The sequence below is a fragment of the Odocoileus virginianus genome, chromosome 29 (assembly GCF_023699985.2).
Source record: "Odocoileus virginianus isolate 20LAN1187 ecotype Illinois chromosome 29, Ovbor_1.2, whole genome shotgun sequence".
Taxonomy (NCBI): Eukaryota; Metazoa; Chordata; class Mammalia; order Artiodactyla; family Cervidae; genus Odocoileus; species Odocoileus virginianus.
The window spans coordinates 25,384,479-25,396,768 of NC_069702.1; the positions used below are offsets into that span (position 1 = coordinate 25,384,479).

The following is a 12,290-nucleotide window of genomic DNA, read 5'->3' on the forward strand; positions in this document are numbered from 1 at the left end:
ATTATTTTTGTAGAATTTTTTCTGTTTTCCAAAATGTCGTTTTCTTTTGGCTTCTTGACTTTTTAAAAAAACAAGACAACATGGGGTCTCAACTTTTTAGCAGTTTTTATTTTGGATATTTTTCCCTAAGTATTAAATTGTGATGGAATTTCGTGTAATTAGTTTGCAATAACTGAAATTCGCCATCCCCAACTGTTTGAGCCAAAGATCTTGCAGTTCTCATCACTTGTTATAGATAGTGGTCAGAATATTCCAGACTCTTTGAAGAGTGAATTTTTGATTCTGCATTTTGATACTTATGGGGTTTCCCAGGTAACTCAGACATAAAAGAATCTGCCTGCAATATGGAGACCCTGGTTTGCTCCCTGGGTTGGGAAGGTCCCCTGGAGAAGGGAATGGCAACCCACTCCAGTGTTCTTGCCTGGAGAATCCCCATGGACAGAAGAGCCTGGTGGGCCCCATGGTGGGTCCGTGGGGTTGCAAAATGTAGGGCACGACTGAGCAACTGTCACTCACTTTGATACTTATATTTGGTTGAGGTGTAGCTAGGTGTTTAGCAGTTTAGATTTTATGATCATGTGTAGATAGAGCCATTTTATTACTGAGTAGAGAACAGAGGTGCCATTTCAGAGATCCCTAAGATTAAAAAGGATTAAAGGAACACAAAAGTATTTCACCTGGATAACCTTATCTTTTGTATTGTATTCTGCACTGATCATTATTTTGCAGTAGTAGATCTAAAGAATTAATTTAATTTTCCCGTCAAAGTGCATACATTGCCCTTCTTGTTATTGAAATCATACTTAGTTGGAAATTTTATATTTCATTATTTTCCCCCTATGGTTTTAGCTTTTGACAATATTTTAATGACTACATATGAACTGATGTTCCACAGTTGGGTTTCAGTATATTATTACATTTTTGTTTTCAAGACCATTAATTTAACATTAGGCTATCAGAAAAAAAAAGTACTATATAGGTAAGCACACCAGATGTTTTTAAAATTACCTCTTGGAAACAACAAAATTCCGCTGTACCTTTGGATCTAGGCAGTAAGTTTCTTTCTGTTTCTCTTTCTCTATGTAGCTGCTCATTTTAAATTCCAGCATGGTATAGCTTTACTAGTCTGTTTTCCTCCACCTACTCAACTTTATCTTCAGTTAGTTGGTAGTATTTAAGCACACTCAAGACTTTAAGCATAAATTGTCACTAATGTAGGCATAATGTCAGATTATTTTTGCTCTGCTATTAGTGCTAAATTAATTTTCACACTTTTGATCTTTATTTTAGAGCCATGTTTTCAAACCAATAACATATTGGTTATGGTTATCAAAAACCAAGTGAAAATTTTAAATGTTTTTTAAAGTTACAAAATTAATTATACTCTTTTTAATACTCAGTAAATAGTTTACAGGTGGTGGTATGAATTGAAATGCAGTTTTTTTTTCCCCTAGACATTTTATCTTGTATACTTCTTTTTGTATTATCCCTCCCCCCCAAAGATGGGATTTGTAGCATTCTAGAATTTACTATTTCTCCCAGCAGTCTTGATTCCAGCTTGTGATTCATCTATCCCAGTACATCACATTATGTCCTCTGCATATGAATTAAATAAGCAGAGTGACAGTATACAGCTTTATGTTCCTTTCCCAATTTTGAACCAGTCTGTTGTTCCATGTCCAGTTCTGTTAATAACTCACTTCTTGACCTGCATACAGGTTCCTCAGGAGACTGGTAAGGTGATCTGGTACTCCTATCTCTGAAAGAATTTTCTACAGTTTGCTATGATCCACACAGTCAAAGGCTTTCTTGTAGTCTATGAAGCAGAAGTGGATGCTTTAGTGGAATTCTCTTGGTTTATTCTATGATTCAACGAAATGTTGGCAATCTGATCTCAGGTTCCTCTGCGCCTTTTCTAAATCTAGCTTGTACATCTGTAAGTTCTCGGTTCACGTACTGTTGAAGCCTAGCTTGAAGGATTTTGAGCAGTATGTTGCTAGCATGTGAAATGAGTGCGATTGTGTTATAGTTTGAACATCTTTGGCATTGCCTTTTTTTGGGATCGGAATGAAAACTGATCTTTCCCAGTCTTGTGGCCACTCCTGAGTTTTCCAAATTTGCTGACACATTGAGTGCAGCACTTTAACAGCATCATCTTTTAGGATTTGAAATAGCTCAACTGGAATTCTATCACCTCCACTAGCTTTGTTCGTAGTGATGCTTCCTCAGACCCACTTGACTTACACCCCAAGATGTCTGTCTCTAGGTGGGTGATCACACCATCGTGGTTATCAGAGTCATTAAGACCTTTTTGTATACTTCTTCTGTGTTTTCTTGCCACCTGTTCTTAGTCTCTTCTGGTTCTGTTGGGTCGTTAGCATTTCTGTCCTTTATCGTGCCCATTATTGCATGAAATGTTCCCTTGGTATCTCTGATTTTCCTGGAGAGATCTCTTCTTGCTGTTATTCAGTGGCTTAGAGGTGTCCAATTCTTTGCGACCCCATAGACTACACACCAGTCTTCCCTGTCTTTCACTGTTTCCCATTTGCTCAAACTATGTCCATTGAGTTGGTGATGTGATCCAACCATCTCATCGTCTGTCGTCCTCTTCTCCTGCCACCTTCGATCTTTCCCAGCATCAGGGTCTTTTCAAATGAGTTGGCTGTTCACATTAGGTGGCCAAAGTATTGGAGCTTCAGCTTCAGCATCAGTCCTTCCAATGAATATTCAGGGTTGATTTCCTTTAGGATGGGCTGGTTTGATCTCCTTGCAGTCCAAGGAACTCTCAAGAGTCCTCTCTAGCACAACAGTTTAAAGGCATCAATTCTTCAGTGCTCAGTCTTCTTTATTGTTCAGCCCTCACATCCGTACATGACTACTGGAAAAACCATAGCTTTGACGATACGGAACTTTGTTGGCAAAGTAATATCTGTGCTTTTTAATACACTGTCTAGGCTTGTCATAGTCTTTCTTCCAAGGAGCAAGCATCTTTTAATTTCATGGCTGCAGTTACTGTCTGCAGTGATTTTGGAGCCTAAGAAAATGAAGTCTGTCACTGTTTCCATTGTTTCCCCGTCTATTTGGAATGAAGTGATGGGACTGGATGCCATGATCTTCATTTTTTGAATGTTGAGTTTTAAGCCAGCTTTTTCACTCTCTTTCGCCTTCATCAAGAGCGTCTTCACTTTCTACTGTTAGAGTGGTATCATCAGCATATCTGAGGTGGTTTATATTTCTTCCAGCAATCTTGATTGACAAGGGCATTTCACATGATGTACTCTTCGTAGAAGTTAAAAAAGCAGAGTGACAATATACAGCCTTGACGTACTCCTTTTCCTATTTGGAACCAGTCTGTTGTTCCATGTCCTGTTCTAAAACTGTTGCTCCCTGACCTGCATACAGGTTTCTCAAGAGGCAGGTTAGGTGATCTGGTATTCCCATCTCTTTCAGAATTTTCCACAGTTTATCGTGATCCACACAGTCAAAGGCTTTGGCATAGTCAATAAAGCAGAAATAGATGGTTTTCTGGACTCTCCTGCTTTTTCGATGATCCAGCAGATGTTGGCAATTTGATCTCTGGTTCCTCTGACTTTTCTAAATTCAGTTTGTACATCTGGAAATTCTCAGTTCACATACTGTTGAAACCAGCTTCCTGAACTGAAAGAAGTCTAGCTTCTTTCCCATTCTGTTGTTTTGCTCTGTTTCTTTGCATTGTTCACCTAAGAAGCCCTTCTTATCTCTCCTTGCTATTCTTTGGAACTCTGCATTCATTTGGGTATATCTTTCCCTTTCTCCCTTGCCTTTCTCTTCTCTTCTTTGCTCAGCTGTTTGTAAAGCCTCCTCAGACAACCACTTTGCCTTCTTGCATTTCTTTTTCCTTAGGATAGTTTTGGCCACTGCCTCCTCTACAATGTCATGAACCTCCATCCTTATCTTCAGGCACTGTCTACCAGATCTAATCCCTTGAATCTACTTGTCACTTCTGCTGTATATTTATAAGAGATTTGATTTAGGTCATACCTGAATGCCTAGTGGTTTTCCCTACTTTGTTCAATTTATGTCTGAATTTTGGAATAAGGGGCTTATGATCTGAGTGAGCCTCAGTTTGTCCAGGTCTTGTTTTTACTGGCTGTACAGATCTTCTCCATCTTCAGCTGCAAAGAACATAATCGATCTGATTTCAGTATTGACCATCTGGTGATGTTCGTGTGTAGAGTCTTCTCTTGTATTGTTGGGAACAGTGTTTGCTATGACTAGTGTGTTCACTGGACAAAACTCTGTTAGCCTTTGCCGTGCTTCATTTTGTACTCCAAGGCCAGATTTACCTGTTATTCCTGTATTTCCTGACATCTTATTTTTGCATTCCAGTCCCGTATGATGAAAAGGACATCTTTTTGGGGAGTTCTGGAAGGTGTTGTAGATCTTCATAGAATTGGTCAGCTTGAGCTTTTTCAGCATCAGTGTTTGGATCATAGACTTTCATTACTGTGATATTGGATGGTTACCTTGAAAATGAACCAAGATCATTCTGTTGTTTTTGATGTTGCACCCAAGTACCGTATTTCAGACTCTTGTTGACCGTGAGGGCTACTCCTTTTCTTCTAAGGGGTTCTTTCCCACAGTAGTATATAAAATGGTCATCTGAATTAAATTCAGCCATTCCTGTCCATTTTAGTTCACTGATTCCTGAGATGTTGATATTCAGTCTTGTCCTCTTTTGCTTGACCACATCCAATTTACCTTGATTTGTGGACCTAACATTCCAGGTTCCTGTGCAATAATAATGCTCAAAATTCTCTAAGCCAGGCTTCATCAGTACATGAACCGTGAATTTCCAGATGTTCAAGCTGGCTTTGGAAACCAGCGATCAAATTGCCAATATCCACTGGATCATCGAAAAAGCAAAAGAGTTCCAGAAAAACATCTACTTTTGCTTTATTGACTATGCCAAAGCCTTTGAATGTGTGGATCACAACAAACTGTGGAAAGTCCTGAAAGAGATGGGAATACCAGACCATCTTATCTGCCCCCTGAGAAATCTGTATGCAGGTCAAGAGGCAGTAGTTAGAACTGGATATGGAACAGCAGACTGGTTCCAAATTGGGAGAGGAGTACGTCAAGGCTGTATTTTGTCACCTTGCTTATTTAACTTATATGCAGAGTATATCATGAGAAATGCTGCACTGGATGAAGCACAAGCTGGAATCAAGATTGCTGGGAGAAATATCAATAAACTCGGAAAACCCAGATGACACCACCCTTATGGCAGAAAGTGAAGAAGAACTAAAGAGCTTCTTGATGAAAGTGAAAGAGGACCATGGCTAATTCATTTCAGTGTATGACAAAAACTACTGTAATGATGTAAAGTAATTAGCCTGCAACTAATAAAAATAAATGGAAAAAAAAAAAAGAGAAAGTGAAAGAGGAGAGTGAAAAGGTTGGCTTAAAACTCAATATTCAGAAAACTAAGATCATGGCATCTGGTCCCATCACTTCATGGCAAATAGATGGGGAAACTGGAAACAGTGAGAGACTTTATCTTTTTGGGCTCCAAAATCACTGCAGACGGTAACTGCAGCCATGAAATTAAAAGATGCTTGCTCCTTGGAAGACAAGTTATGACCAACCTAGACGGTATACTAAAAGCCTTTAATAATATCTCATTAAAAAGGAGACATTACTTTACCAACAAAAGTATCTAGTCAAAGCTATGGTTTTTCCAGTAGTCATGTATGAATGTGAGAGTTTGACTATAAAAGCTGAGCGCCTGCAAGAGTTGATGCTTTTGAACTGTGGTGTTGGAGAAGACTCTGAGAGTCCCTTGGTCTGCAAGGAGACTCAACCGGTCCATCCTAAAGGAAATCAGTCCTGAATATTCATTGGAGGGACTGATGTTGAAACTGAAACTCCAATACTTTGGCCAGCTGATATGAAGAACTGACTCATTGGAAAAGACCCTGATGCTGGGAAAGATTGAAGATGGGAGGAGAAGGGGATGACAGAGGATGAGATGGTTGGATGGCATCATCGATGTGATGGACATGAGTTTGAGTAGGCTCCGGGAGTTGGTGATGGACAGGGGAGCCTGGCGTACTGCAGTCCATGGGATCTCAAAGGGTCGGACACCACTGAGCAACTGAACTGAATATTCCAAGTTCCTATCCAGTGTTGTTCTTTACAGCATCAGTCTTGACCTTCACCACCCTCACATCCACAGCTGAACATCATTTTCTGCTTTGGCCCAGCAGCTTTATTCTTTCTGGAGGTGTTAGTAATTGCCCTTCCTTCTTCCCTAGTAGCATATCAAACACTTTCTGACCTGGGGGCGTCTTGTGGTGTCATACCTTTTTGCCTTTTCATACTCTTCCGGGTTTCTTGTGGCAAGAAATCTGCAGTGGGTTTCCATTCCCTCCTCCAGTGGATCATGTTTTGTCAGAACTCTTTTGCTATGACCTGTTCTCCTTGGGTGGCCCAACAGGGCATGGCTTATAGCTTCATTGAGTTAGGCAGGCCCCTTCACCAGAAGGCAGTGATACATGAAGAGGAGCATTAACTTTATCTTTGAGTAATACTTTGGAAACTCATTTATGTTTTTGCATTTTGCATGCTAAGTTACTTTAGTTGTATGTGACTCTTTGTGACCCTATAAATGTAGCCTGCCAGGCTCCTCTATCCATGGGATTTTCCAGGCTAGAAGAATGGGCTGTCACCCCAGGGATGGAACCCATGTCTCTTAGGTCTTCTGCATTGGCAGGCGGATCTTTACCACTCGTGCTACCTGCATATTATCAGTAAATTGTTTTTATTGCCAAGTAGTATTTGATTATTTGAATTTACCACAGTTTGTTCATTCACCTGGCTAATGATCATTTAGTTGTTTCCAGGTTTTGAGTGTTAATAAAGCTGCTACAAACAACATACAGGTCTCTGTGTAGACATATGCTTAATTTCTTTTGCATAAATATCTGGGAATGAAATTGCTGGGGAATATGAGACATGTATGTTTACTTTTATGAGAAACCGCCATACTGTCCTCTAAAGTGACTACCTTTTTTCAATTCCTACCAACTTTTCCCATCCTTGCAAGCACTCAGTATTTTTAGATTTTGATGTTAGCATTATTAAAGGTATTTAGTGCTGTGTCATTATGGTTTTAACTTCAATTAAAAAAAAAGTATTTATTTATTGGCTTTGCTGGGTCTTGTGCTTTTCTCTAGATGCAGCAAGTGGGCACTGCTCATTGTGGTACCTTCTCTTGTTGTAGAGCGTGGGTTCTAGAGCACAGACTCAATAGTTGTGGTGCATGGGCTTAACCCCCCAGGCACCTCTGTCCATGGGGATTCTCCAGGCAAGGACACTGGAGTGGGTTGCCATGCCCTCCTCCAGGGGATCCTCCCAACCCAGGGGTCACACCCAGGTCTCCCCCATTTCAGGCGGGTTCTTCACTGCTATCCGAGCCACCGGGGAAGCTGACAAGCACTTGAGTGGGTGACATCCCTCTGCTCCAGGGATGCTTCCTGACCCGGGGTCGAACCAGGGGCTCCTGCACTGCAGGGGATTCTTCACCAGCTGCGCTGCCAGGGTTGCAACTAAGGGCTGGGGCAGCTAAAAGGAAAAAAAAAACTAGAATATAAAAGATTGGCTTTCAAAATGTTTTGAAATTACATGATTAATGACTTAATTATTTTTCCACTAGCATTCCCACATTGCATCAGATGGTAAATAATACGCCTGCAATGTAGGAGACCCAGGTTTGATCTCTTGGTTGGGGAAGATCCCCTGAAGAGGGGAATGGCCACCCACTCCAGTATTCTTGCCTGGAGAATTCCGTGGACAGAGGAGCCTGGCCAGTTACAGTCCATGGGGTTGCAAACAGTCGGACACAACTGAGAAACAAATAAACAATTGTCATAGCACTATGTTAGTTTGTGTACAGCAACATGATTTGACTCGCATACATTATGAAATGATGATCAATAAGTGTTTGACTGTCCATCCTCATACAGATAAGAAATTATAGGAATAGAAAGAAAAGGTTTGTGATGTGACCTCTTTGGATTTACTCTGTTAACACCTTTCATATATAACATAGAGCAGTGTTAATAACTTACATTTATCATGTACATTACATCCCTCATAGCACTTTCAGAAGCTATTAAAATACCTTTGTATTTTGGTAGGCTCCTTCTCTTAAGAGTGTTTTGTTTTGTTTTTTTTTTTTTTGGCCGTTGTTTTGTGGCTTGTACAATCTTAGTTCTTTGACCAGGGATGAAACCCCTGCCCTTGGCAGTGGAAACATGAAGTCATAACCACTGGACCACCAGGGAATTCCCTTTGGAAGTCTTCAGTATCACAGGTTTGTTCAACAATCTTTCTTAATCTTCTTAAGTACAAAGTAATGGTAGATGCTGCAAAGAATCTCTTGAGCATCTCCTGGAAGCATAACACTGCCAGGCTTCCGTTTAGCATTAACTTAAGGAATCTTCCAAACAGGAGAGGGTTATGCCTGTGCACATGCACACATTACTAGGACTAAACATGTTAATAAAAGGAGCCAAAGATGATACATGTAGTACTTAGAAGAAGAAATGATTAGTCCTACCTGAGGGACCTAGCTAAGAAAGCCAGGTAGGGTTGGACTAGGATCTTGAGTATGTTTTTGAAAAGCCCATGAGGGAGAATTGATGGTTTTAAAGAGATGGTTGTTCCCTAAATATTTTCTCTTTTATTAATAGTTCTGACTTGGAATACTCACTTCATCTTCTGCATGCCAGATTTCTATTCCTGTCCCAATTCAAGTGGTACATCCTTTGTGGTAGGGCTATAGCATTTATCACATTAGATAATTGCATTTAGGAATTCTATCTCCCACTGGGCTTGAAATTTCTTTGGAGCAGCAGATCAAGTCTGTCATATTCACCTCTATTTTTCCTTGCATAGTTTCTGGCCCTTAGGTAGTATGTATTTAATAAATATTGAATGAATTTGTATTGTCTCAACCTGTTTATCCAGCTGGTGTTGAATGAAGTAAGACAGTAGCCTAGAGTATGAAAATTGCAAGTTCAGGGAAAGATGCTAAGTGGTGTGATATTCTCACTTATTTGGTCAGTCGTGTCTGACTTTTTGCAACCCCATGGACTGTAGCTCACCAGGCTCCTCTGTCCCTGGGTTTCTCCAGTCAAGAATACTCTAGTGGGTTGCCATTTTCTCCAGGGGATGCTCCCAACCAAGGGATTGAACCCAAGTCTCTTGCGTTGCAGGTGGATTCTTTACCATCTGAGCCACCAAGAGCATAGAATTTGTTTAGAGAGTTGAGAAGTGTAGTGGGAGGTTCATTTGAAATGTTGGTTAGGGCTGTGTATGCCAGCCTGGATTCCTGTGGAAGGCATAATACTTCAAACTGAATGCAGGTGTTTGAATTTTATGTGTACAACGAATGCTACACATGATACGAAAGTTGGGGGGGGGGAGTTTGGAAGACTCTTTTCTTTAATGAGGGCGTTACAGTTAGAAAAGTTATTTCTTTATTTTTGGTCGTGGTGGATCTTTGTTGCTGTGTGTGGGCTTTCTCTGTTGGAGTGAGTAGGTGCTGCCCTTCTTGTGCTCAGGCTTCTGAGGTGGCTTCTCGGTGCTGAGCACCTGCTCTAGGCGCAGGGGTGCATGGGCCTAGTTGCTCCACGGCGTGTGGACTCCTCGGAACAGGGATCTCACCCCTGTCCCCTGCATTGGCAGGCGAATTCCCATCCACTGTACCAGTTCGGAATGGGTGTCCCAGTTTGGAAGGCTTTTGGGAAAGAACTGAAAGAGTCTGAATTTAGTGAGAAACAGAAAGGATGGGACAAATTCCAAGAGATTTTTGAGTTGTCAAGATTTTAGTTTCAAGCTTTTTAAAGAGGGCAGGTCACTTAGGACTGAGCTTTCAAGCAAGAAAGGTGGTGGCATCATTAACAGAAACAAGGAAACTGCTTTATCTGTATAGGGGAGAGTGTATGTATGTATTGGTTTACTTATGAGATCATGTGTGCATATTTAGCAAGGGGTTAAGATGTTAAATTTGAATTCTAGCAGAGACTACATACAAATTTAGGTAAATCTGGGAGCTGAATCTGTTTGATGATCAGAAATTGCTGTATTCGAAGACAGACCTTGAGAACTTTGCATTTGGATGAGAAGGAAAGTTGCCTCATGGTAAAACTCTAGAAGTGTTAGGAGGAGGTGAGCATCAGTGGTGATGCAGACTGGTAGAAGACTGAGGTCACTGGATTTTTGAGAATCATGACATCTAGAGAATTAGGTTTAAGGGAGAACTTGGATTATAATATTTAAGAGGGGAGTAGATAAGGGGAAGACTAAGGCAGATGCACGGTTAGTAATTTAGGTCAGAATATGATTAATAGAGTGCAGAGGGCATGATAGCTCCTTGGAAGAAAAGTTATGACCAACCTAGACAGCATATTAAAAAGCAGAGACATTACTTGGCCAATAAAGGTCCATCTAGTCAAAGCTGTGGTTTTTCCAGTAGTCATATATGGATGTGAGAGTTGGACTGCAAAGAAAGCTGAGTGCTGAAGAATTGATACTTTTGAACTCTGGTGTTGGAGAAGACTCTTTGAGAGTCCCTTGGACTGCAAGGAGATCCAACCAGTCCATCCTAAAGGATATCAATCCTGAATATTCATTGGAAGGGCTCATGCTGAAGCTGAAACTCCAATACTTTGGCCACCTGATGTGAAGGGTTGACTCATCGGAAAAGATCCTGATTCTGGGAAAGATTGAAGGTGGGAGGAGAAGGGGGCGACAGAGGATGAGATGGTTGGATGGCATCACCGACTCAATGGACATGAGTTTGAGTAGGCTGTGGGAGTTGGTGATGGACAGGGAGGCCTGGTGTGCTGCAGTCCATGGGGTCACAAAGAGTCAGACCTGACTGAATGACTGAACTGAACAGAGTGCATGATAAAATACTTTGAGAATTCAGGGGAAAGACAGGAACGAATAAAAAGATGTTTGAAGATACACAGGTGTTACAGGCAGAGTTAGTGAATGACCTCTGAGGTAGTTGAGGTTCTGTTAAATAGTATGGAAAGCCAGATGTAATCAGGTTGGTATCTTGATGAATAAATAGGGTGATACTGCTTTTAACTGACAGGAAAAGAGTACCTTTTACACTGTACATTCCAGTGTGACAAGAGTCTCCACATACTCACGTGTTTTGGGAGAAAGTAGGACTTTATAGGGGAATTTGACATTTTGAAAAAAGGTGTTAGATGATAATTGCTCTTTAAAGCTGATTTGAGACTAACAACCTTCTGAAGATTCTTTTTGTACATAAGTATTCTTAAATCTTGGCTATCTTTGTTGAACTATATAGTCTTGTAGGCTTGACTAAAGATCACTTCTTAATTTGTGAGTTGAGAAATCGCCGTCTCAACAGGCTGAGACTTTCGTGGCCTTCGGGAAACCCTTTCCTTACATTCATGTTCAGCGTTTTATTTTACAAATAGGGAAGGACCCAAAGTCCATAGATTTCTTGCCTGTGACTTGGGTTCTTTCCTGTGAATGCATTTCCCCACTCCAGGGGAGAAAGCTGAAAGAGGGCAGTTGTTTGTGTAAGTAAGTGTGTTAGTCGCTCAGTCGTGCCCAACTCTTTGTGACCCCATGGACTGCAGCCCACCAGGCTCCTGTATCAATGAGATTTTCCGGACAAGAATACTGGAGTGGGCTGCCATTTCCTTCTCCAGGGCATCTTGCCGAACCAGGGGTTGAACCTGGGTCTCCTGCGCTGCAGGCAGATTCTTACCGACTGAGCTACAAAGGAAGCCCTTGTAGCTTCCCTTGTTGTTTGTGTAGAATACATGAATTAATCTGCTGTTAAAGGTAGAGTGAGGTTGCTTTCCATAACCCTCCCCCCATACTTTTTACTTTCTGGTTAATGTAGTTGATTTCCCATCAGTCAGTTATATTTTAGCCCTCTAAATTGAGTGCGTTTAAGTCAGTGTATTTAATTGGAACACCGTCCTCTATGTAACATCTTCATTTCATTTACTCCCTGTGGGAGTCTACCTGTAACTTTTAAAAACTGGACTCTGCCCAGCTTCTTATGTATAGCTGTTTGTTTAGGCTTTCACCAGGTTAGCACTGCTTTATCTCATTCCCCATTCAGAGTTCACTTTTCAGATTATCTCTTTTTGAATAAATGTAATTTATTGGGTAATCAAGTAAAAAGTTGCCCCCACTGCCAGTTTCCTTGCCTGTCTTTCTGATATAAATTGATGATCCCTGGCTTCATG

General features: G+C 40.9%; 1 protein-coding gene across 6 annotated transcripts in view; it reads left to right on the top strand.

Moving 5' to 3' along the window:
* The window catches only part of G3BP2 (G3BP stress granule assembly factor 2), an 87,938-nt gene that overhangs the window by 54,851 nt on the left and 20,797 nt on the right, over nt 1-12,290 (top strand). Inside the window, exon 1 of one of the 6 annotated variants that reach the window (XM_020904136.2) lies at nt 8,267-8,356. The exons of the other annotated variants lie outside the window; for them this stretch is intronic. The gene's annotated coding sequence lies outside the window, so the exon portion shown is untranslated. Of the gene's footprint in view, nt 1-8,266; nt 8,357-12,290 lie in introns of those variants that run through there. 6 annotated transcript variants of the gene reach the window in all.